The sequence below is a fragment of the Equus caballus genome, chromosome 9, assembly GCF_041296265.1.
Source record: "Equus caballus isolate H_3958 breed thoroughbred chromosome 9, TB-T2T, whole genome shotgun sequence".
In the NCBI taxonomy this organism is placed as follows: Eukaryota; Metazoa; Chordata; class Mammalia; order Perissodactyla; family Equidae; genus Equus; species Equus caballus.
In genome coordinates this window covers 93,249,409-93,272,358 of record NC_091692.1, presented here as the reverse complement: position 1 = coordinate 93,272,358, position 22,950 = coordinate 93,249,409, and the positions used below count along the sequence as shown (strand labels likewise).

General features: G+C 41.9%; 1 protein-coding gene across 7 annotated transcripts in view; it reads left to right on the top strand.

Annotated features, from left to right (window-relative positions):
• Nucleotides 1-22,950, top strand: part of FAM135B (family with sequence similarity 135 member B) — a 284,079-nt gene that overhangs the window by 55,240 nt on the left and 205,889 nt on the right. For 2 of the 7 annotated variants that reach the window (XM_070221869.1, XM_070221870.1), the window contains exon 1: nt 8,258-8,437. The exons of 3 other annotated variants lie outside the window; for them this stretch is intronic. The gene's annotated coding sequence lies outside the window, so the exon portion shown is untranslated. Of the gene's footprint in view, nt 1-8,244; nt 8,438-22,950 lie in introns of those variants that run through there. 2 more of the 7 variants (XM_005613299.4, XR_011421465.1) reach the window with 2 other exon arrangements.

The following is a 22,950-nucleotide window of genomic DNA, read 5'->3' as shown; positions in this document are numbered from 1 at the left end:
TGTTCATAGAATTGTTTATGGAGCCAAGATTCTGTCCTGTGACCCAGTCTTTGATACCACAAGGAGCAGGTTGCTGTGATTGGAGCACAGATCAGACTGCCATGTGCATTTCACAGAAGGCCATACTCAGGGCACAGTATCCACTGGCAAAGCCCACAGGTGCTTTGGTCCCTGCTGCCCAGCTCAAATGAATACATTTTGACTAATATTTTTATAAAGTAAGCCACTTATCCACGATGCATTGCCGTTGTTCCCCTCATGTCACAGTAACAAAGCACATCATACAAAAGACAACACAGGGGTGTTTTCCAGAAAAATGGAAGAAGTTTCCACATAAGTGTGATTTTTTTCACCAAATAAGATACTTGGTCCCACCATGATATGCCCAATAAACTTCTCTTCTTGTGAATCCAGGGTCTCTCATCATTTTATCACCAAGGACATTGCTTGGTTCCATGTTTGCCCTCTCCATTGCCCAATTTTCATATCTAGGATAAGCATTCAATTAAATGCTCCCTGTCTATCACAGTGCATAAAGGTGAAGGACTCCAGCTCTCTTTAACAACACTATTACAAAATGGGACTATACCAGCCCTCCCAGTACAGCAGGGCATGCAGATTGTCATAGATGAAGTAGTCCAAAGGCCAGGAAATGCAGGATGTTAGAAAGCTGAAATAGCCCTCATCAACAATGCAATGTGAACAAGGTGGCTTTGAAATATCTGTTGAATCCAGACCCCCAGCCTTCAGCTATATGACTGGAGTAGCTTACTTCAATTCCATTGAGGAATCAGATTTGAAGTTTCCCCTACAATTTTTAAACAAGGGGTGGCATGATCAAAACTGTGATTTAGAAAAATTACTTTGAGGGTAGACCAGAGGGCTATTTGTGGTCTTCAAGTATGTATTTAGATTCACTTTTGTGGATTTATTTTAAAAAGTTTATTGTGGACCTAATTCTCAGAGATAATTGAGATCTGGTGAGGTAATGAAGTTGAAAATCCACAAAAACTTCCAAAACTCTCTACATAAACTATGTATAGATATTGTTATCGCATTTGATAAGTAATATTTAATACAACAATGCTGTTATTGTACTTTAATAAGTCATATAATAGTATTATTGTATTTGAATACAATAGTGGTACTACATAGTAAAGCAGCACACCTGTAAAATGAGAATAACACTCCAAGCTTCCTAGGTGGTTAGGAGACGTCCATGGGACACCATGAATGGAGCCTGGTGCATGGCTTCAGCCAGACATGGAGCATCGGAAGCTCTGCATCATCTGAGAGGAGGATCAGGGATTGTACTGAAGGAGTCATATGGTCAAGGGCAGGTGGGTGGGACTGCTCAAGCCATGTCCTAGAGCTGAGCTGTCTCCAGTCTGACTGGTGCCACTGTTTAGTAGCTATGCAACACTGGCATAGACCTCCCTCTACTTGAACCTTGTGTTTCATATTAACTCTAAGAACTAGGCTTGATTGGTATCCCCAATTCATATACAGTGATGGGTTCACAGATAATTAGCTTCTCAAATGCTCATGCAGGGTCCTAACATGATAGTAGACAACAAATGTCATAGCCATGCTGAGGAGAGCTTTGAATGTCATTTCCAAAAGGAATTGTAACTTGAAGTCACTCTGATACCACTTATTATGCTGTAACCAGGTAAGATGGGGCAGGAACATCAGAAGATGGGATCTGGGGTCTCACAAACCTTAATTGGAATCCTAAGCTTCTGCTTCTTACTAGCTGAGTGATCCTGGGCCAATAAATTGCTTATATAAGCCTCCGGTTCCTCATCTATAAAATGGAAACACCTACACCTATCTTGACTTTGAAAAGCATAGAGCAGATCACGGACAGGGCAGATGCTCAATATATATCATCTTCTTTTTTTTTTTTTTTAGCTTTCCCAATTATTCTCACTCCTAAAGAAAATGAAGTCTCAGAATTGAATAAATCCAAGAGCTTCAGAAACAACATTAGATTCATATTTAGACAGCAATTGATTTTTTTCTTGGTTAAGAAAAATTATACATTTGCTTCTAAAATATGAAGAGTGGTGATTATGATTCATGCACACATGATTCATAAAGAAAGCTGGAGCTAAAACACAGCTAAACTAATAATATTCCATCCTTGTGACTAAAGCTTGTCTAAGCTTAGAATGTGTACCCAGAGTTAGAGCAAAGAATCCCAAGGACAATTTTGCTGATGCTTTGATTTAATAATAGGGGCACAAGCAGAAAACATTGTTGTTTCCTCATAGCCCACCTCCCCAAGCTGGATGCACTTCTGTCATCTGCAGCTCTTCCCTTCTCTTCACCCACTTGGTTTCCAAGTATGACTGATTTATGGTAACACTGTTCAGAGCCAGGCATCAACCTCTCTGTTATGGTTTATTGCCATAGCCCCTAACAGATGTCCCAACCTCTGATATCTCCCCTTCTCCAAAAAACCTATTCTCTGTCTTTTTACTAAAGTGGATTCTTAAATAATGGTCAACTGTGTGGCTGAGAAGAAAAGTCATAGACTTGGCCATTTGCCATTTTCTCACCATGTGACCAACCTTCAGCCATCTAACCTTGCTGATCATGTATTTCATCATCTACGAAATAGAGATTACATCTATTTAATCTCTCTTTTATGAGGATTTAGTGTATTTAAAATAGCTTACACAGTTCCTGAAATTCAAAAGGTAATCAGTAAATTTTGTTTGTTCTTCAGTGTCTCTTCATCGCTGGAAAAATCAGAACTAATTTTATTATGACATCCTAAGCCCTCCACAAGTGTCCTTTACCTTTCACTATCTACATACAGCATGTTACATACTTTCTTGCCTTTTGTCTCATGGTTCTGACTTGGTACTTTTTCCATCAGAGTCTTGTGGGAACCAATGCTTGGATTGTTTTTCCTATCGTGTTCCTATTGATTGGGTACCTGGGCTGTTGCAAGAAATTGAAGGTCCTCTGGGGCCCTATCACCCCAACAAACTGAAGCAAACACTGCCACAGGTCTACACTCCTGTCTCTAATTCAGTGGACATTCATCAACAACCAAGTGTGTGCTCACGCTGTGTTAGATATTATCACGGTAGCTATGGATCTGAATCAGATGTGGTCACTGACCTTAAGGAGTTCACATCTTAATAGGAGATGTGAAGGCAAAACTAATCCAAACCTAAGTATGTACCAAGGAGAATGAGAAAAGTACCAAGACTGGTTGGGGACGAGGGGATGAATAAGGAAGAGAAGACAGCTGGTTTGGAGGACATGATTGAAGACGTGAAGGAAGACCATGATATGAGAGACTTGCTGAGGAATAGGTGCAATCTCAGCAGGTAGCTTGGGGTCGTGGAGATGACACAGGCTCTGGATCCAAAGAGAGGGACTTTGGATGCTGGCCCTGCTTCTTACCAGGAATTCCCTGTACCTGGAAAGCTCTGTCACACGGTCCTATTAAGGCATGCTCCTTCTTATCCTTCAGTGCTGTATTCAGATGTCAGTTCTCTGAGTCCTTCTACAAACACTTTCTAAAGGCACCTTTGACCCTTATGCTGACTGCAATCGCTCTTCATATCAGACACTCTTGGTGTCTAACCATTATACTCTCGTAGCTTTTATTTCCAAAGATGCCTGTAATGATATCTCCTGTTCCATACTGCCTGTCCTTTTACCACACCCCCATGGAAAGGCAGAATCTCCTTTTCTTCCCTTTGGATCTGGGCCAGCCCTCTCACCTGGCTTGACAAGTAGGATGTGACTGAAGTGCTGTGGTTTACTTTCCAAAACTGGACCTTAAGAGATATCTGTAGCTTCCACCCTCACCTTCTGGAATGTTCTCTTTTGGAGGCCAGCACCAACTTGAACTCTGACTGCCCAGCAGGAGCTAGAGGCCAGAAACCAATTTGCACATTCCAGCCACAACTGAGAGCTCCCAGGCAGGATGTGGAGTTGTGCAATTGAGTTCCAATCCATAGAATTGGGAACAAACAAAATTGTTGTTACTTTAAGTGGATAAGTTTCAGGGTGATTTTGGTAGGCATCAATAGATATCCAAAACAGGTACTAAATATCCTTGTAGTGTCCTTCTGAACATTAGAAGTAGTGTATGCCAAGTGTCTGACTGAGGGTGGCTCATAGTTGATCAATAAGTAGTGGCTGCTGTTATCACTACAGATGGAAGAGGAAACCACATGAACCGAGTACAACCTATATGAAGAACGCCAATAGGGGAGGTGGGGCTGCAAAGGGATTGAATGCAGGAGTGAAAAATTTACACGAAACTTGCAATCTGTGTATGCTGTCCTCTCCAGAAAGTGCTACTTTAGCTGAAATTTCATACTTTTGGTGCAATGGATATAAAGTTTCAGTTATACAAGATGAATAAGCTCTAGAGATCTTCCCTACAAAGTTGTGCCTGTGGTTAGCAACACTGTATTATGTGCTTAAAAATTTATTACGAGGGTAGATGTCCTGTTCAGTGTTCCTACCCCAATAAAAATAAATAAATCCGCAAATTACTAGGAGAAAAAAAATAATCCGGGCACATTAAAAACAAAGCAAAACAAACAAACAGCAAAGCTGGGACCCAAGACCCGTTTTTGTCCCTTGCTTGCTTTCTGTTCTAGAATGTATCTCCTTAGGTCTCAGTCAGTTTCTTTGTTCATTATGGTGGTCAGAGAGGGTTTCTGAAAGGGACCTTCCAGATGTAAAAAATTCCAGCCCTGATTTTTAAAGAACCTAACAGCAAGTCTTTTCTCCTGCCAAGGCAGTGTCTTTGATCTCTTCTCTGGGCTGGATGACATCTCTGTCTGCTGCCCTCTTTGTAAGCTGGTGTTTTTACCAGGCTTAAAGCAAAACACAGTCATTGTGTGGGATTTGCAAACAGTCCTTAACAGAAAGCTGCCAGCGCTACAAGCTTGTAAAATTGCTATAAAGGAACTGGAGAGGAGGCTCAGAAAGCAAATTAGCATTTCAGAGAGGTAGTTGGAGTTAGTCAGCTTTCTCATTCCTTTTGTCATCAACAAATTGCTGTTTCCTTGCTTTAGGTGCCAAGCAAGTGCCGTTAAAGCAGAGTTCATCACACTGGGCTTGAGCTCACTCAGCCACTTCCCACATTTTTCTTCAATAATGATGGCAGCCACAAGGATAGCAGGAATAATGGTGATGATAATAAAAGTCAATTCAAGAAAGATCTATTGGCCACCTGTAATAAGCCATGCAAGTTTTCTAGGACATGGGATCAAAGTGTGAATAAGACATTGTCCTGTCCTTGGCTTACTCGTGCACCATCGTGGAAACAGATAGGAAAATAAATTACAGTGCAGTGAAGTGAGTGCAAATACAGAGGTGCAAATGGTACCAGGTTAATTAACTCTGCCTGAGGAACAGGGTCTCCCTTGACCTCAAAGACTAAAGCCAATGCCCCACTATGTTGTTTTAAAGCTCCCTGTTGTTTTCCCTCATAGCATTTACTGCAGTTGGAAATTGCATTTGAGAGCGACACACATGAGCCCTCTCCTCAAAAATGTCAGCGCTGGAAGAATATGGAGTATGGCTTCTTATTCACCACCAAATCCTCTGTACCTTGGCCACTGCCCCCTCCATGGTAGGCCCTCAGGGCAGTTTGTCGAATGAAATAAGGGAGTAAAAGATCAGAGAAGACTTGTAAGAGAATGAGATATTTGAATTAGGTTTTAAACGATGAATAGAAGCCTGCATTCAAAATAGCATGAATAAAGTAAATCTAAAAATATCGACAGTTTAAAAGGAAAGTGTGACTTCATTAGTTAGCCCTTTGTTATGGAATTGGCAGGGATCCTTACAAGACTCATAGACATCTGAATCTTCCAGGAGGTGGGTTTTGTGGTGGAAAGAGCCTGGGGTAAAATTATTAATATTGATGGTTCTAAGCCCAGGACCCACCACTGGTTAATCTCTGACTCCCAGTTACCACTCTGCAGATTGAGGAGAACGTTCTCTGTCCTTTTAGAATCAGATGAAGTAACACAGATGAGTTCTTTGGCAGCTACAGATGACCTTCTCCAGACACATGACTTCAATTTTATGGTTCTTTTATTGCATCAAATATGATACAATGGCCTGGGCAGTGAAATACATCTCTGCCTCAGTGCCCCCTTGGGACAGAACATTCTGTACTGTGGTCCACCAGCCCTGGTTTGAATCCAAGGTCCTCTAGTTTCCAGCTGTGTAGGATAGATGTGTTACTTAATCAGTTGGAGCCTCTGTGTTTCCTCATTTTAAAAATGGAATAATAATGTCTAATTTCCTTGGTTCTTGTTAATATGTTTTATTATTTATTTAAAACATATTCAGCAATGTATCAGCACAGTTTCCAGGATGGATTGGATTACAAGTTAATGTACATAAAGCATTTATCCCAGATCTTGATGCACAGTTGATACCCAACAAATGGCAGCTGATGATGATGGTGATACTATTATGGTTACTGGAGGAGTAGACAAAGATGGGAGTTAAAAAGAGGAAGAGGACTTTGAGGAGGTTCATGTGGTATGCATGGGCATTGAGAAAATAGGAATGCTCTGGACAGGTTGATGGGATGGGAATTCCAAGCAGACAGAACAATCTGGGTCAAGACCAGTACAGAAACACACAGGGTGCATTTGGGATGAGTAGGGGTTTATTATATCAAGAATGAAAGGTGCATCAAGGCGATAGAAATTGAAATCTGGGAAGTTATTATCATATAGCTGCTGTTTAAACATTCTACATTGTAGGGCTAGATTAGTGTAGCAGTATTATAGGGTACATGTAAGTCCAGTATTAGTAAATACTGCTGCATGGTTTTCCAAACTATAGGCTATGTTAAATCAATAGCATCGCTAAGACTCATTTACTCACTGTAAGCATTTATTGTGCCAATAAGTTCTCGCACCGTAAATTTTCCAAGTAATTCTCACATCCACTTTATGAAGGTAGATATTATAAATCTTATAGGTCCATCCACTTTATGAAGGTAGATATTATAAATCTTATAGGTCCAAGCTCAGAAATGTAGTTTTTATTGCAGGATAAAACATAGGACTTCAAGAAAATCAAGTTAAAAGGCAGATCTCAACAAGCCAATGCCATGGAAGAAAATTAGAAATTTTTTACACTGAAATATACATTTGTATATTTTGATGAGTTTTCTCAAACTCAAAAATCCAATTTAACCATCACCTAGATCAAGAAACAGATCATCATCCACACTCCCAGAAATCCTCTTTGTGCTTGTTTTCCAGTTACTACTAATCACCACCACCACCGGTAGTTACTATCCTGATTTCTGACACCATGGATTATTAGCATTGACTCTTTTTGAGCTTTATGTAAATGGTATCATACAGTGTGCATTATTTTGTGTTTGGCTTCTTTTGCTCAGACTTGGTTATTCAATTCATCTGTATTTCCCTGTACAGTGGTATTTCATTCTCTTTGCCATATAGTGCCCAAAGAATGAATACATCACAATTCATTTACCTATTCTACTAAGATTTGTGTAATTTCCAGTATTGGAGTAGTACAAGAAATGACAAGAACATCTTATATATGTCTTTTGATGCATATTTATGTGCATTTCTGTTGAGTATATTACTAAGAATGGCATAGCTGTGTTATAGGGTATGTGTATGCTTAGTTTTAGCTACATAGCTTTCTAAAGTGGTCATACAAATTTACATTTACTCCAGCAGTGCATTATTGTTTCAGCTGTTCACATCCTCACACATTTGGTATTGTCTGCCTTTTTCATTTTGGCTATTCTGGTCAGTGAGAAGTGATATCATGTTATGATTATAACTTGCATTTATAAGATTGTAAATGAAGTTGAGCACCTTTTCATATGATTATTTGTCTTTTGGCACAGTATTTTGATGTATAGTTTGAAACTTAGGTTCCTTTCTTGATGTGCTTGCCACGTTGTGCTAAAATTCTCCAATTCCTGTGAACTCTGTGACGGCTTAAACTGAGCCTTCTTTCTTCATGTGACTTCAGCACCTAGGACAGTGTCTGTCTAACAATTTGTTGTCTGAAGCTCAGGGTCTACACTGAGTAAGACGTGAAGCTAGGATGAAAGGCCAAACGTGGTGGATGCTAATCTTATGTTCTGACCCCTCTGAAGAGGGTGAATTAGGCTTGGTTCACCCTTCCTTCTCCATTGGGCCAGGGTGATTCCAAATGGAATACTCAGTTAAGCCAATGGGTGGAGTCTTTGAGAACAATGGGCATTCTAATATGGCCACTGTAGGGAGCACATCTGCAAGGGCTAGAACTGCATTCTCTCTGGACAGTCTTATAAATACAAGAGTAGGCTCTGTCCCAATGCCCTCCACAACCACATCTTATTCATGAGGAGCCTTGTCAGAGCAATATTTGTCTTCTCACCAACCACATTCGATGTTTCCAAGTAAGTGCTTGTGGCTGAGATATAGTGCCTAAAATTACATGCTTTGGGGTTCAGTTCCACTTCTCATTTAGTCTATTTGATCTGTGGTCAAATTACTTGCCCTCTCTGAGTCTTTTTCAAACATAATATTGGAGTAATCTCACCCACCTTAAAGGTTATTGTAAGGATTAAATTGTCCATGAGTAAAACATTCTCAGGAGAGACCTTGGCAACTAGTCATCACTCACTCAATGCTGGATCTTATTATTAAGGGTAATACTTGGAGTGTGTAATTTTGAGATTTAGTAAAAGATAGCGATGAGCATTTGGATGTCTCAACATGACTTTGGGATGTGTTGTGACAGACATGTTTTGAAGTAAGAGACAAATCAGTGGAGTAGACTATGGCTAACTGAGCTTTGCAGAGGTTACACGGTAGCAATGCTTAGCAAGTACACTTTGAAAAGCTACCAGGGAAATAATATTCACAAAATGAAGTGTGATGTATGGCTCAGAAAATGTCATAGCCAAGGGAAGGAAGAGGAAGTTGCCTGGGAGGCTGAAGTGAGAGATGAGGCTAAGGGCAGTGAAGCCAAATCAGAGAGGGCTTTGAATGCTGCACTAAAGAAGTGGATTTTAGTGTCGAGACACTGGGAAACCAGTGGAGATATTTGATAAAGGAGTAAGTAGATGAAGCCATTTTTCAGAAGATGGGCCTAAGGGGAGCTGAGGGATTAGCGTAAGTTAAGTTATTATGTCACTGTCATTCATTCTTGGACTCTGGAGAGTAATACAATTCCCCTTGCGGCCATGCCCTCTTAATTAGCTCTTCCCACTATTGAACTGCCTCTTGTCCTTCTGTCTTCAGCCACTTAAATCATTGATGATCTCCTGCAAAGTCATCTTTAGCTCTACTCCTTGGGAAGCTTCATGGGAAAGGGAAGGAGGTCTGGGATCAGTTGGAGACCTGAGTCCCAGACTTATCTCTGCTGCTACCTTGCTGTGTCCTGGGGTGTCTCTTTGCCTCCCTGGGTTTTAGTTCCCAGAAACTATATTGAGAGAGCTAGCCTGGAAAGTTCCCTATCAGGCAAAGATTCTACGATTAAATCCTTTGTCATTGTCACCACAGACAGCTAAATTGGGAGCTATGGAACATTACAGGAAGGTCAGGGTCAGTTCAACATCATGGGAAGGGAACTGTTACTTATTAGACACCTGCTCTGGGCCAGATACTGCATGAGGCCCTTTGCTTGCAGTGACATAGCTCACCAATTCAGATTTACAAGAAATGTAGCTGTTTTTCTGTATTTGAGCCTCATTTCTGTTTGAACCTCCAGGCCATGGGTAACAACAGCAAAGTCCAGAATCTTTCCTCATTCTTCTGTGAGGTTGAAGCCAGGTTCCTGCACACTATTGGAGATGGGGCTTGAGGAGGGGAGATTGGGTGTTTAGCCCTTATTATCTGTCTTCACCAGCATCTTTTGTTTTGTATCTTCCTGTAGGATCCTCAGTCATCAACCTCCCACCCCTTACTCCGAGGTTTCACTTTCACTTCCAGCTCCCTGAAGCCTTTAAGGTCCTTCTTTCATTTTATTTCTTTGTTATTTTAATTAGTTTATTGAGGTCATAATCATTTATAACATTGTGTAATTTCAGGTGTAAATTATTATTTATCAGTTTCTGTATAGACTGCATCGTGCTCACCACCAATAGTCTAATTTTTATCCATCACCGTATATGTGCTCCATTACCCTTTTCATAAGATAACTTCCCTTCTGGTAACCACTAATCTGTTCTCTTTATCCTTGTGTTGTTTACCTTTCACATATGAATGGAATCATGTGGTGTTTGTCCTTCTCTGTCTGGCTTATTTCACTTAACATAGTACCCTCAAGGTCGATCCATGTTGTTGCAAATGGGACAATTTTGTCTTTTTTATGGCTGAGTAGTATTCCATTGTATATATATACCATGTCTTCTTTATCCATTCATCAGTTGATGATCGCTTGAGTTGTTTCCACATCTTGGCTATTGTGAATAATGCTGCAATGAGCATAGGGATACATAAATCTGTTTGAATTGTGGATTTCAAGTTCTTCAAATAAATACCTAGTAGTGGGATAGCTGGATTGTATGGTATTTCTATTTTTAATTTTTTGAGAAATGTCCATACTGTTTTCCATAGTGGCTGTACCAGTTTGCAGTCCCACCAGCAGTGTATGAGGGTTCCCTTTCCTCCAAATCTTCTCAGACATTTGTTATTTTTTGTCTTGGTAATTACAGCTATTCTGTCAGGTGTAAAATTATATCTCATTGTAGTTTTGATTTGCATTTCCCTAATAACTAGTGGTGTTGAACATATTTTCATATGCCTTTTGGTCTTCTTTGTATATCTTCTTTGAAAAAGTGTCTGTTCGATATCCTCTGCCAAGTTTTTGATCGGATTGTTTATTATTGTTGAGTTGTATGAGTTCTTTATATAGTTTTGAAATTAATCCCTTGTCAGATATATGATTTGAAAATATTTTCTCCCAGTTGGCAGATTGTATTTTCGTTTTGTTCATGGTTTCCTTTGCCTTGCAGAGGCTTTTTAGTCTGATGTATGTTTGTTTGTTTTGCTTATTTTTGTTTATTTTTTCTTTTGTTTCCCATACCTGAGTAGACATGGTATTCAAAAAGATGCTGCTAAGACCAGTGTCAAAGTGTACTGACTATGTTTTATTCTAGGAGTTTTATGGTTTCAGGTCTTACGTCCAAGTCTTTAATCCACTTGGAGTTAATTTTTGTGTGTGGTGTAGGATAATGCTCTACTTTCACTCTTTTGCAAGTGGCTGTCAAATTTCCCCAACACCATTTATTGCAGAGACTTTCCTTTCTCCACTGCATGTTCTTGGCTCCTTTGCCAAAGATTAGCTGACACCAGTCAGAGCCTATGGAACTCTAGGAACCTCCCAAGGTCAACCCAGGGCTGAGGACACAGGCACTTTCTGCAAAGAGGTTCCTCCAAGTCATCTGGTGACTCTCATTCTCTCTTTAGAAGAAGGACACTCAGCCAGGGTGGGGGCAAGAGCATGGGACCTCTTAAGAGGGATTGAAGAAGTGGTGCAGCCATCTTTTCTTCCCCCTCACTTATCTCTCAAATTGTCCAATCAAACTATCTAGTTTCTAGGTTGAGGAGAGGGAAGGATTGGTTACATTACAATCTTCTAAAGCTATTACTTATCCTGAATTCCTAGACTTTTGAAACCTCAAAATCTTTACTATCAAATTACAGTCTTGCCCATTAAATTCTAAACTCTGTTTTCAAACTTAAAACCAGTACCAACCTTTCTCTTTTTATGTATGATTCTAATGTGCCATCTCTCTCCTGGACATTGGGAATGCAGAGTGCACAGTTGCTCCAATGGAAGGTGGGGCAGGGAAAACAGTCTGCTGGAAGAAAAATATCTGTTTATATTTCAAAATTTTACTCCATTCGTGTTATTTTCTGTAATGTTCACCACTACCCTTTGTATGAGGCCATGCTGGTCCATTATAGTTTTGATCTTATGAATGAGGAAACTGAAGTTCAGTGGGTAAGTGATTTGTCAAAGATCACTTAGCTTAGGGAAGAGAGTATCAGAAATCCTCCACATTCATTATTTAGGTGGAAACTGAATGAGCTGTATCAGGCAGTAATGAGCTTCCTATCTTTGGAGTGTGTGTGTGTCTCTGCACGTGCGTGTACAAGCTCACATATAAGGAATTTTAAACAGATTGACTTGTTAAGTAATCACAGAAGTTCCTCAGTATTTTAGAGTCCATGATCTGCAGACATATTTCTCAAGATATAGAACTTTGGATGCTTCCTGTTCTCACTCTGGGAAATAAAGCCAATTTTGGAGGTGGGGTGCTGGGAGATGAGAGTCGTTGGCCTAGTCAGAGTAAAGAGGGACGTGAAAAGTAATTGTCCCCTTTCTCCCAGATTTGCTCTGCATGTTTTACTTGTCATCTCACAAGCTCTCAAATGCACAGGTTGGAGGGACAGATAATTGGCCTTGCTGGATTGCACCAATGGCTCATCAAACTGTGGGCTGAATATAGAACTGGTTGTAAGAATACATGTTTTTATTCTGATCTCTCCCAACACAGGAGTGAGCAGTTTGCAGATTTATGTTGGAATTGTCAGCGTTGTGTTTAAAAGAAAATTAGTTTTTGCCAGTCTTCTTCCTTTATTCGATTCACCCATTCATTCAATAAAGAGTCATGAAGCCCTCAGGGTGCTAGACAAAAAGCTTTTGTCCCTGTCCCACTGTTTGCAGTGTGTTTTGAGAAAAATGAATAATTTAAAGCAGACATATACTTAGGGTGCTTCCAACATCTCAGAGAAGGTATGTTTAGACCAAAGGTCTTTGTGGAAGATGTCCTAGATTACTGTATAGGATGATCCTTAAACCATGTCATTAATAATACGTAAGAATTAACCAGAAGGTGGGAGGGAGGCTCTTTAAGGCAGAGGAAACGGATGAGCAAAGACTTGGAAGTATTAAACAGACGGTGAGATGGAGGAAACCTAAGCTGGAAAGTATCAATGAGGGTGGGAGTTGGGAGAAGTTGGGAAGAGAGAGAGCTAACAAGGGAACTCTTCATCGGTGTGATTCAGAACCTACTCGATGCACAAGTGCTTTGTTTCTTCCATTTTACTATGTGCCCTGGTGAAGGTGAGAGGCTATGAGAACAAAATGAAAAGATATGAAATTGTAAAAACTTTCAAACTAAAAGGGACACAGTTGGAGTCACCCAGCCATAGAGAAAGAAGGCTTGATAACCCCATTGACTGGGCATCTCTTCTGTGTTAGACACTGTCCATCCTAGCCTAGCTGGCCCAGAAAGCAGAGCTTGAGACAAAGGCTTGTGTGCTCGCAGTCCTAGGGAGTGTGGTCCTAGGTTGCAGGAGAGAGGCTCAGGGAAACAAAGCATGGAAGAAGAGAGAGCCAATGCAGATGTTACCCACGTGGACATCTTGATAGTTACAAGTTGCATACTCCCATGGGCACCATAGAGCAGTGCCTGAGAAGCAGTATAAAATTTATCTTAGATGTCCATCTTGGGTGGCAGGAAAGAGGAAATCATCTATCTATTGTTCCTCTATTGTCCTTAGTCAAAGGTTTGGTCCCTGCACTTCTAGATTGGACATGTATGGATGCAAGACAGGTGGGAGGAGAGTGGAACTCAGGCAAGGTGGGGTCGGATTCCACCTACACGAAGGTGATTGGAGCCCAAGCAGAACTGTCAGCCCTGAGATGATTAGGATCAGAGCCAGGTGAGGCCATGAAGATCTGGAGCCTTGTAACAGGACACACCTGATTGCATGTTGCATTTGTTATCTATTCAGTGTAACAAATCAGCCCAAAGGTTAGCAGCTTAAAACAACAAACATTTATTATTTCACACTGCCTGTGGGGTAGGAATCTGGGTGTGGCTTAGCTGAGTGATCTGGCCCAGGTCTTTCACCAGGGTGTCATTAAGGTGATGCCAGGGGCTGCAGTTCTCTTAAGGATGATATACTTCCAAGTTCACTCAAATTGCAGTCAGCAGGATTCACTTTCCACAGGCTGGCTGTGGGCTGTGGGCTTTCCTCAGTCTTTTGCCACGTGGCCCTTTCCATGGGGCACCTCACAACATGACAGCTGGCTTTATCAGAGAGTGCAAGAGAGGGCAAGGAGGGCAGACACCAGAATCTCTGTAGTCTTGGGAGAGGATTACACAAGGACTTAAATACCAGGAGATGGGTCATTGGGGCCATCTTAGACACTGCCTGCCACGCAAACTGTATTACATTTAATCTTCACAGAAGTCCCTGGGTGTGATCCTCTTATGCCACTAAAGAAATCAACTCAGAGGCTTTTCAACCCTTCCTGTTTCTGGAGCCTGTCTGATAATATCAGCCCCACTCTTTGTCTGCTTTCTCTAGATCTGCCTTGCACATCAGGACAGCTCTATGTGACATCCCAATGTACTCTGGCCTTGGTTCTACTGTCTTTGCTGTAGAAACCTCTCACTCCCACCACGGGATAAAACACTGACAGTGTCTTATTCAACTATGAAGGGCAGTTTAAGGTATGGACTGGACTTTTCAGTCTAAATCCCAGCTTCATAATCCTGAGCAACGGGAGTAACCACTTAGGCTTGCATTTCCTCCTCTTAAATGGAATAGTAATATTCCCAGTTTCATAGTGCTGTTTTGAAGATTAGTTAATGTGACACAAGAAAAAAACATCAAAACAGTGCAAGAATTTTCTCTGTGTATAATTTTCTCTGTATACCCTGTCCCCAAGATTTCTCAACCTCAGCATTATTTTTGTGGGAGGGACTGTCCTGCACACAATAGGATGTTTATCTGCTTCTCTGGCCTCTACCCACTAAATACCAGTGGTCTTCTCCAGTTGTGAAAACCAAAAATGTCTCCAGATTTTGCCAGCAAAATCGTCCCCAATTGAGAACCTCTGCCCTGTACCAATCAAAAGCTCAGGAAAAATGTTTTGAATGAATGACTGGATGGATGCTGAGGGAAGTGTGTCTTGGGGAGGGGAACGGGCAGAGAGAGACCCAGAGGAGTGTGTAGAATGTGCTGAAGGGGCCAAGCTCTCAAGGTCACTATGCCCTGAGCACAAAGTCAAGGTCCAGCTTGCTCTCCATCGGCACTGGCAACTGACTTAAACTGTCTGGCATTCAGCTTTCTCATCTGCAGAAAGGGGTTACAATTTTCTATTTTTTTGATTGTTATAAGGATTAAATCAAATAATCTCTGTGTAACAATATGAAAAAACTTTATTTTTCATGGTAGCAGACTCCTCTTCGTATGAAGAATTCTATGTCATTAGATCAACAATCTGATGAGATATTTGAATGAGCTCTCCCAAGAAACTTGACTTGCAAATCATGAATCGTTTCTGGGGCACTCTCCAAGGCGGTCAAGGTTGCTTCTGCCAAGTGGAGCTTGTGAGCAGAGGGTGAGAGGGGTTTGTCTGGGCATTTGAAAGGCTGAGTGGGAAAAGGAATTGAGGGAGCTTGCTTCTGGAGAGGAACTTCAGGAGTCGTCTCATGGGATCATCATGAAGTTTTGCTCTGCAGTGAGAGAGAGAAATATTTCCTCATTTCCCCACAAACTTCAGTTTAACCTGCATTATTTGCTTTTTCACTGGGAGTGGAAACTTGTAGCCATGTAGTGTAGGGTCTGAGAGTACCGGTTCTGAAGGCAGAACATCATAGGGACAAGACCATTGTCCCTTCCTACTGTTGGACCTTGGACTTGTGACCTACTCTCATGTGCCTTCATCTCCCCTTCAGCAGGAAGCACTTACCGCTTTGGGCGGAGGTGAACTTATGTAGGGGATCGCTGGGCACAATATCTGGCCCAGGGTGAGTGCTCTGTGCATATAGCTTATCACTATTATTTGAGGGTAGAGATGTGACAAAGTTGTGGGTCCTGCCTGATGTGGGTTTGGGAGAACAGAAGCTGTCCAGTCCCTTCATACCTGAGTCCAGAATGTCCAGTGCTGAGTAGAGAATCTGACGTGATAGTTCTTTCCTGTTGACTTCTTTGTGTGTGAGTCAGCTTTATTACTTATTTATTTACTTACAATGGGAACACTGTCCTTGCTGAGCTTTTTTTTAAACCACTTTGTTGAAGTATGATTGGCATGTAGAAAGCTTTGCATATTTAATGTATACAACACGATGAGTTTGGAGATGTGTACACCTGTGAAACCATCACCACCATCAAGGTCATAAACATATCCATCACCTGCTAAAGTTCCTCCTGTCCCCTTTAGTATTATTGTTTTTGTGAATGTGATAAGAACACTTAATTTAAGATCTATTTTCTCCACAAAGTTTAAATATGCAAGACAGCATTGTTAGCTATAGGCGCTATGATGTGTAGTGCATCTCTAGACTTTATTTGTCTCGCATAACTGAAACTGTATCTTTTGACCATTGTCTCTCCATTTCCCTCTCCCCCTTAACTCTGGCCACTGCTGTTCTACTCTCTGCCTCTGTGAGTTTGACTTTTTAAGATTTCACACGTGAATGAGACTGTATACTATTTGTCTTTCTGTGCCTAGCTTATTTCACCTAGCATAATGTCCTCCAGGTCCATCTATGTTGTTGCAAATGGCAGGATTTCCTTTTTTTAAGGCTGAGTAATATTGCACTGCATGTATATACCACATTTTCTTTATCCATTCATCCACTGATGGATATTTAGGTTGTTTCTACGTCTTGGCTATTGTGAGTAATGCTGCCATGAACATAGGAGTGCAGGTATCTCTTTGAGATTCTGATTTCAATTCATTTGGATAAATATCCAGAAGTGAGGTTTCTGGATCATACGTTAGTTCTGTTTTTAATTACGTAAGGGACCTCCATCCTGTTGTCTATAAGGGCTATCCAGTTTATATGCCCACCCTGTTTCTTCTTGAATGTGCATTCTGTTTTCCAAGCAAAATAAGAAATCCCTTATTCCTAAGTGTCCTGACTTTGTAGAACCTAATACAATACCAGAAATACCCTGTGTGTTTCACACCCATGGCAAGGGTTGATTCTTTCTGGGAGGAGATGTTCCAGGAGCTTCTGAATCTGCAGGTTTCTAAGACCCTAGTGAATGAGGAGTTTACTCTTAGCTGCTCTTTCTTTTTGTTTTCTCTTCAGGGGAGCCCTATTGCTTGGAGATGCTCTGCACCAATTCTCTCTCAAACACATGTACACACCAGGGACAGACACATAGTGGGTACTCAGTGATTATTTGTAAGCTATCTGACTGGCACGTGAACAGTATAAATATCCATAGAACACAGTATAAATATCCATGGAAATTTAATCAGGTAAACCATGCCTAAATTCCCAGGATGCTGATATTTTTTGAGAAGTATCAGTTAAGCCAGACAGTGCTCAGAAATGATGAGGTGAGTTGGCTCTCTAGCTTTACCCTGAAATGGATTGCCTGTAGATGATATTTCTTGCCCATCAGTCATGTTCATCACTCACCTCTTGAGAAAGGGAATGCAATTGGTCATTCTCCCTATAGGAAAAATTGCATTAGATAGAAAGACTCTCACCCTTGGCCTTCCCAGGTCCCATTGCTGTATCAGCTTGGATTAAAAGGCTATTTTTCTTTATTGTTTTGCTGAAAGTTGGGAAAATAGATGCGAAAACATCTCTGGGACCAACATTTGGCTCAGAGCCTGGGCTGGTAAACAGATGGGTTCCTTTCAAGTCAGTGACTGTCACTCACTCAGGGAAGAAAGGCAATATGAGTGCCATGTGCCTCCTGTGTCCTAGCTCACGATTTCCAGAGTTAGACCACTTCTGTCTGCAGCTGTAGCGTGGGGATTGCCAAGCAGGCAATGAGGGTTCAGAAAGTTTCAATGATTTCCTCAAGGTTACAGAGCTGGTAACTGAGAGTTTCCTTATCTTTAATAGGAGGGATTTTGATTAGATTAGCTTTTCTCAAAGAGTGTACCATAGTCTATCAGTCTAAGTGATAACCCACAAAATAAGAAATCCATAATCAGGGAAGGTAGTTATTCTATACTAGATCTGCAGGGAGTGTCGTAGAGGGACTTATCATCTCAAAGGCTCTGAGAAGTCCTACAGTCTTGACATCTGCTTAACACAGTTTCTACCAAGTTTGTGCATGGAAACCTCATATATATATATATATATGTATCACAAACTAATATTTCATATAAAGGGGTGTCCAGGTTCATAATGTTGTAAATAAATTATGTGATATCTAAGAGCTCTCCCTTTGGACCCCAAACACCTTGTGAGTTTCCTGCATTTCCAAGTTGCCATTAAGCACGCTGCACTGTGAAATCCTATCAGTGATATTGAAACGGTTGATGGTTTAGTTTGTGCAGTGTCACCAAACTTTAGACAACTAACTGCAAATGCTCTGTCAGTGTTTCAACTCTTCATCTAAGACGGTTTTTCTCATACATTCCAGTTTCTTGGGACATAGTACTGTGTTCAAGGCATATTAGAGTATGGAATTTGGAGTTGTCTAAAACTCGGGGTAGGGGTCACCTCTCATGGGTGTAGAGTGAAGCTGTGGGTAGCCCAAGGAGAAAAAGGTAATGGCAGCCTTGGAAGGTCATAAGTTCCCTGTATAGGATAGGTTTTAACAAAGGCTGAGCAGCAAGGTGCTAAGGAATTAGAGGGGATTCCTCAGGTTGCATCAGGCAGCTCCTTCCACGTTTAGGATTCTGCTGGAGAGTGGGCGTCTGACCTACTTTTCCTTGACTCATCTTTCCTCCTCCTCTCATTCTTCCCTTCCTCCCACGTCCATTTAGAGATGGTGGGTGTAGGGTGAAATTGGGATAAACTGAGGAGACACTGGGGCATTAGCCTTATGGGAATGACCAGACTTCTAGTCTACCACTCAGTCTCTGATCCCTGACACTGCATCCTACTCCCTAGGCATTCCAGAACTGATAGTGGGCACCATGCCATTCTAGACAGTGCCCTGGGTAAGCGGCAGACTGATTCACCTCATGTCTCCTGGTCTGGGACATTTGCCTTCTCCCACCCCATCCGAGCTGGGGTATCTGAGGAGTGGCTCTGGCTCCACCATTAGCCAGGCTTCCTGTCAACCTCAGGCAGAATCCCAGCCAAGTATTTCCGTGCTTCCAGAATGCTCATATCCCAGGTTACAGAGAGAACCAGCACAGGGGAATCCTTCCCCGGAAATATCCCTTCACTTATCTGGCATTTACTGAACCTTTATACAGCACCAAGTACTGTGCAGGGCATCTAGGGGACAGATAGGAATAAAACCTGCTTCTTGGGGCTTCTGGAGTGAAAAGAAAGATAAATAAGTGAGTGAGGAATTATATATCTACCTGTGCACTAGATAAGCATAATGGATGCACATATAAGCATTGGGGGGTCAGAGAGGATGCATGTTAATTAAAGGCTGGCTTTAAGGAGAAAATAAAATGTATGTGTTTTGCGAGGTAATTTCGATATATGATGAGATATATTCATGGTTTATAATCTTGCCAGAGGTTCACTTTTTACCTACAAGGGCAGGTGAACTCAAGGATTCTTTCTGTTATTAGGGCTTTTTGTTGTATTTCCATGTTACGCCATCTGAAGTTGGGTTTGGACTGTTCTGACGTTAATATTTTGGCAGCGAATTTTGGCGTGAATATAACTGGTCGCCAGGAATTCTGTGACATATATGTTCAAAATAGGTATTAGCCTGGGAAGTTATTAGGTAATGACTGTAGTTCATTCATTCATTCATTCATTCATTCACTCATCATTCAATAAGCATTTACTGGGGACCCAGTGTGCCCATCATTACTCTAGGCACTGGTGATATAGAAATAAATAAAATCATTTCATTTAATTTTCAAAATTTTAGAGCTTTTTCCCCCAAGGAATTCTTACAGAGAACCCTGTGCTCTATAAAATAGATATAAGATGCTTGGTCTGTTGACTGTGAAGATGGTAGAACCCCTACACCCACTTGGTTTCTCTAAGTTTTCCGGGTGGATCCTAAGGAATGCCTCTCCCCTCCTCTGGGGTTTAAGGGACACTATCTGGAAACCACTCATTTCAAGAGGAAATGTATGGGTAGAGATTAGAGCTCAGCCTCTATTTCAAACTGACTAGATTTGAACCCCGCTCTGCTGCTTAGCCTAAATAATTCATCTAGCTGAGCCTCAATTGCTTTGTGTGTAAAAGGGCAGCAATAATAAGGCATATCTTAGAGCGTTGCTGTGGACAGGGTGATCATATAATGTCTTGTTCATGCTCGGCCACTTCTGAGCGTGAATGGGGATGCTATTTATAATTCTGCTGGTACACTAGACATTAACTGGGACACTCGGAAAATAAGGACATGTGGGTTAATTAAGATGATGCTATGCAACAAGAGCCCTAAATTGAAGTTCTTTTAAGAAAATATTACTATTACTGCTGTTATTCTTTTATTAATGAGGAAACTGAGACTAAATCTCTATAGCAAGATATTATGGTAGAACGAGCAGTTCCAGAGTCTTAGAGCTCTGGGTTCAAGTCCTAACAACAGGTGTATACTATTCTCCTGGCCAATATTGGAGCAAAAGTTTGTCAAAGAATTTACCAGATTCTGTATTAGGGGAAATAGAGACTGGAGGCAGGGCCAGGTAGGGGTGGGTAGTCAGCACTGTGCAAGACAAGGCGTTTTTACTTTCTCTTGGGATCTGACCACTGGTGTCTCAACAGCTTATTTTCCCCGGCTGCTTCAAACATCTTTTCATCGTAGGCTTAAAACCATTACATCAACAAGCTGCCTTAAAATTAGTGAAAGACCCCCACTTTGGGGGAATGTTCTCCACCCATTCCCTGCTGCCTACCCTACCACCTCTCCCACCCCACGTGCGGGAGCTTCTAATGTCTCAGCATTATCCCCAAGTCAAGCCATCACTCCACACCATGGCATTGGGTCTGCAGTTTGATGAGCTGGACCCCTCCCTCTGGGTCTCTGAATTTGGCTGATTTCTATTAAAACCCATGGCTCACTCTTCCGTGCATGGTGAGCATCTGTTCCAGGTTACCCGAGGCCTGCAGGGGTGGAAAAGGAAGGTAGCGAGGTTTTGACATGTAAATGGAGCAGATTTAATGTGAAATCATCCATAGAAGAACTGCTATTTTTAGCAGCATCCTCTTGGCTGCAGATGCACGCTCATACCCTTGAAAATCTAACTAGTGCATCCTCTCTCCCCACCCTGGGCCCTTGCACCTGTGCATACCCAAGGAGCCCCCACAGGGGAGTGTCTACTCGCAGCCCCTACAGGTGCTGGGTGGTGGTATCATCCCCGTTTACAGAAGGTGTGAAGTGGCTCACCCTACATCACACAGTCCTTGAAGGGCTGAGATGCAGAACTGTGGCCTCCATCTGAGTCCATATTGTCTGGGAGCTGAGGGGTGGAGAGACTGAGGTTTGTGTCCCAGAGAGCACCACCTCCCAGGACAAGGATGTGCAAAGGTGCCAGAGTCTGGTGTGCACTTCCTTAAGCTGTGAGAACAGATGCAGTGTCCAGGGAAGGGAGGTGGCCACCTCTTCCTGAGGGGCAGTAAGCCTTCATTCCAGGCACATCGGGGCTGCTATAGGCAAGAGGTGGCAATGCCTCATTTCCCTCCGAGGCGAGAAAGACTCCAGTGAGTGTGGTCTTCAGAGGAAAAGGCTTCAGGTATATGAGCTCCGACGTCACTCCTGGAGCTCTGCCCTCTGAGAGACAGAGCCTTAATCCATAGAGTTTAAGCCAAGAATTGGAACCCAAGGAGGGGCAGGCAATCTTGAAATCATTAGATTAAATCATAATAGTTAGATTTTTTTCAGAATGAAATAGTTTAATTAGTTTTTCCTGAGCTATTGGATGTATAATATAATAAAAGCATGTGTGATATTGGAAACTGTATTTTTTTAACTGAGCTGAAATTCACATAACAAAATTTACAATTTGAAGTGTACAATTTGATGACATTTAGCACATTCACAATGTTGTGCAACCATTGTCTTTATCCAGTTCCAAAACATTTTCATCACTCCACAAGGAAACCCCATACTCAGTTAGTAGTCACTCACTGTTCTCTCCACAGTCCTCGGAAACCACGAACTCTGTCTCTATGGATTTGCCTGTTCTGGACATTTGATAAGAATAGAATCACACATTACATGACCTTTTGCACCTGGCTTCTTTCATTTAGCATCAGTTGTCGAGATTCATCCATGTTGTGGGGGTGGATTTTGCACACTGGCTCGCTCCAGAGTTCTTGGAAACGTTTCATCTGTCACAGAGCTGAGCCCTGTGTAGGATCACAAATGCTTGTGGAAACTGAATCTACTGAGGCAGCTCATTGGGTACTTGGGCAGCTCAGGGTCAGGGCCGATTGCCTGGTCAGGGGGCTAACTGCACCGCTCTGCCCTCAACCTGGGGACAGCACACCCCAGCTTGGGCTCGTCTTCACTAGTTATGCAACGAAATGAACCACATCTGTTCTATGGATAAATTTGAGGAGAATGCATGACCTTTGGAGCAGAGGCAGGTGCTTCTTGGGGGACAGATCGAAGGAGAGGGCAACCAGATGGGCCTTGGTTCTGCACATCCACAGGTTGCAATCCGGATGGGGAGACAGGGTGAGCAAAGTCGGGGGCTCCGAGGCTCTGGATGAGGTTTTTCCACATGCAGTAAGCTGGACAGAGTGGAAGCTTCTGGGGGAAGATCTGTGTTCCAATGTGCACTTCTGCCATGGGCCTCAATTTCCCCACATTTAGTAATTATTGTGCACAAAGTTGCTGTGAGGTTTAAATAAATGCATCCATAGACTAATTTTTATGGAGCACTCACTAACAGTGTATAAGGACTTGTGTTGGATGCTGGGAAGAAAGGAGCCAGTGAACCTGCTCATGCTTTAGTCCCCTCTTCATCCTCCACGGCCCTGTCCCTGTGTCCTAGGGACTCATTACATGAGATGATCAGATGGAGCCTGAACATAATCAA